This window comes from Apteryx mantelli, unplaced genomic scaffold, assembly GCF_036417845.1.
Source record: "Apteryx mantelli isolate bAptMan1 unplaced genomic scaffold, bAptMan1.hap1 HAP1_SCAFFOLD_125, whole genome shotgun sequence".
Lineage (NCBI taxonomy): Eukaryota > Metazoa > Chordata > Aves > Apterygiformes > Apterygidae > Apteryx > Apteryx mantelli.
Genome location: NW_027118481.1, coordinates 18,322 through 22,426, shown reverse-complemented (window position 1 = coordinate 22,426; position 4,105 = coordinate 18,322).

Here is a 4,105-nt window from a genome sequence, read left to right as displayed (position 1 = left end):
GAGTAGAGAAAAAAATGACAAAAGGCAGAATCAAATCACTAATTCCTGATCTACGACTACATCCTTCTCCAGACGCCGGCATAACACACAGCTTCTCTTCGCCAGACAGTGGCCGTGTCCAGAAAGACTGCAGTGCTGCATTAGAACCCCTGCAGGCACCCCCCACTCTGCTCAGTCTACGTGTGTTGAGATGTTTGCATTTCTCTCAATCCCACGACATTTTTGTAAATATGTCTTTATCAAAAGCTTCCTCCCCTTTCCAAAGACAAGCTTACTGCCCTCTCCCCAGTGTGTTCCCACAGCTGCTCACAGCTTTGCAGTGCCCTGAGAAAAGGCACAGGGTTGTGCACGCTCGGAGGAAGACTTCCTAGCATTTGCTCTCTCGCATTACTGTTATGGATATTTTTGCATTGCCCTACGGGGGGGTAAAGGATGGCTTTTACAGTACTCACAAGGGTTTACTGTCAGCTTTGTTCCAGCTCCAAAGGTGTACCTGTAGCCACTGGTACTCACAGCAACAAAAGCCATTACACAAACTGTCTCATCCCCCCGTAACAAGGAAGCCTTCTAGCACAGCTGACAAGAGGAGCTTCCCAGCAAGGCAGAAGCGGGGGTACCCATTTCAAACAAACGAACTGACCTCAGAGGTTTAGGTTTGCTCTCTAAAATCTAAACATCATTAAATACAACACCACAGGTATTTTAGGGACCCAGAACATGTGAGAAGAGATTTCCAGTCTCTAAAGGACATTTGACTAGTGTGCAGGAATGTCGCATGCACCTCTGTAGACCACCTGAACTGTAGCGGCTCATCCCCTGGTGTTATACGGCTGAAATATAGGGAGACTGGAAAGGAGAGGGGATGGCTGCTCCCCAGAGATGGACAGCCTATTGATTAGGGAAAGCCTGTCTTTGGCAAAACAGACTCTCACTGCAAGGATTCCCGGCAGACTTCTAAACAGTCTCAGCAAGTGACTGCATTTAAAGGCATGCTAAGATACAATGTACAGAGTCTCCCACCACTCTTCAGCGTAACTCAGCAGAATACCTAATGCCATAATGAGGAGGACAGCAGAACCTCAGCCTTGCCTTTGTCATGGGAAATGCATATTGGTGTTAAGAGGTCCCTGGCTTCGGAAAGAATTGGGTTTGGGACTCCCAAGCTTTTGAAATTACCATTTGCATCTCTAAGCACCGTTGGGAGTGCCTTGGAAGATCTCCTCTAGACTAACAGCCTTTAGAGTAAGCGGTGACACACCTCAATCCCCCCAAAAGCTTCTTCTGGAGGGGGAGAGAAAAAGCTTGGTGTGCATGGGATGGTAAGATGCCTATAAAACTGCCTGCATCCCTACCCTTGAATTCAGTAGTGCATTCTGTCCTTCAGGCTCCTTTAAGTCCCTTTTCCCCAGCAGAACGGAGCAGGGGGTCGCACGGAAAATCTTGTTCCAGTCCCAGAGACGACCTTTCTTCCTGCGTCCTGCACGCGGTGCAACACACCCTGTCAAAACCTCACTCGGCACAGACGCAGCTGTCCTCTGGGCTACTACTGGGATTCATCCACAGAGTGGGAGGAATGATGCCCAACTGTCCCAGGTCAACTGGGCCCCTGATAAGATTGTTTTACCCCTGAGGAGCTCCTGCTTGCCCCTTCAGGTCCAAGCATGCTGCGTCATCTGCCTTCAGCTCTTTCCTACACCAGCGCCAAGGCTATAGCTCAGAAAAAGTGTCTCAGAGAAAGCTGTCCAGCAGCTGAATCATCGGACGCTGAGGGTGCCTACCAACCAAAGGACTTGGTGCCTGCTCCGCGCAGGTGCTTTATAGGCTCTTATTGTGCTGTGGTGGAACTGGGGCCCTTGGACACTTGCAAATCCTTCAGAGTTCTCAGGCATGCTGGTCCAAGCCGCCTCTTTGAAAGCACGTAAGAAGTTCAACGGCAGCCTGTTGTGACATTCTCAGTCAGCCTCAGTGAGGTTAGGACTCACAACAGTGTGCCTCAAACTTGAGCACTCTCCCCAGTTCAGATCTGCCAAGGCTGATGACCAATCACACTTTTTCCCAGCTGTGCCACACTACGCACCCGGTCTCACAGTTAAAACCGTTCCCCGGCCAAACGTCAGCTTGCCCCCACCAACACTCACACAGTGATCTAGGAGCCAGCAAAAACTAGCAGCACTTCCCCCCGTTTCCAGTAACTTGCTGGGCCCTTGCAAAGGGGCCAGCGTGTTGGCCCTCCCTGGAACACGAAGGGTCAGAACTTCTCACGTATTTATCCGGAGGGATGGACAGAACCAGTGTCTGTAGCAAGCCCTGCCGGAGCAGCACCAAGAATACCCAGGGGAACTACACTGTTTCCAAAGAACCCAAGTGCTTTTGGACCTTTGGAAAAAGAGGTTTCAAACATTTAAACACCGAAAGCATCAGCGGTGTTTAGAGAGGGGGAAAAAAAATACATTGCAGATGCACAACTGTTTCATCTAAACGCAGGGAGCTTATTAGGTGCTTTACAGAAAGTAGGTATTGAAGCATCTTTGAAACATTAGAGCTGTAGGCACCTAACTCTCACAGGCACGTTTTGAGACTGCTGTTCCGCAGCCTCGCTGCAGCCTCCTGAACAACTCTGGCTAGGACTGAACCAGGCTTCCAAAGGTATCTATCTGACGTGTCCTTATCTACCGCACCCATGCCCACCTAGAGTGAAGGGAGTGAGAATCATGTGAAGCGAGTGAAGGGAGTGAGTGATGGGAGAGAGAATCGGTCATTTCAGGTAGCTTAGGTGCCCTAACGTACCTCACAGGAGGGCAAAGCAGTGGGGCACGCTGCTAAATCAAGTCCCAGGGGCCTCTGGAGAACTTCACAGTTCGGTTCCCAAGCTTCTTCCCCACAAGACAATAAGGAAGAAGAGAAAAATGAAGCAATTCCACTTTCCAGGGCAGTCGCTTACTTACCGGCTCTGACTGAAAGCACGGTCCCCTTTCCAAAAGTCACTCTGTCTACACCATACACACGCTGACACAGCTCATTACAAAAACGCCTCTGTCCGCCCCGCGTGCGATCTCGCAGAAGACGTGCCTGGATTCAAGGCGCTGCACAGCTGTCTGACAGCAGGCTCAAATACAGTGCTGCCGCTGGGAACAAAGGAAAATCTCTTTCCCGGTTCACTTGCCTTTCATAATTTTCAGGGCAAATGAGGAACGAATCTCACCCGCGGCAACAGTGGCACGGAACTGAGAAGCCCGTGCAAGCGAAAGGCCTGCTTAAGCGCACCAGGTCCACGGGAAATGTAACAAGTTTGGGTATCTACGGGCTTCAGAGGCGGCTTTCCAATGACCCGTCCCTAGCAGATGTAGGCATGTCTGGACGGTAGCTTTTAACCTGGTCGGTAAAAGCTGTGGAAAAGGCATTTGGTCATAAAGCACGCAAGATTTTAAAAGGGGGAGGGGGGAAACCCCCAAGGTAAAGCAGACTCCTGGTAACCTCTTTTGCTGTGAAATGCTAGTGGTGACTTAATGCTAGTACTCACGGGGTGTTACAGTTAATGATGCTTCTTCCCCGAATGTCATCTTCCCACTTGCCGTATTGGACCTGCAGTGTTTTATCCTCCCTCAGCAGCCCCGGACTCAGTTCAGGGCCTTCCACCCATCTAAAGCTGTCCGCATCCACAAAGTAACCACCCCCCATTTATGGCCAGAGCTCCTAAGGAAGCCAGTAAAACGGGGGTAGATGCACATGGATGGCACATAGGGATCGGCCTCACTGCAACTGGGGCAAAAGGGACAGTTCCGCAACATACCCAGCTGAACGGACAGCTTTGTCGCCATCCCGAACTGCAGTTTTCGGGCCGTACCACTCTTGGCACTGTGCTGCGGAGCTCAACAGTAAACCGCTGCTTCTGCTCCCCAGAATGTCCCTTGAAATTCTCGGAGGCCTGGAAAACTGAGCCAGGGATAACAAGGTCTCCTCTCCCTCACCTGCTGCAGCCTGCAGCACAGTCCAAGCTGGCCATGGGATTTAGCCCGGGGCTAAAACGCGGGTGTTTAGCGAGGAAGAAAAGGACAGGAGTCAGAAACTGAAAAGGCTGGCGCGGAGACAGAAGAGACACTGCCCC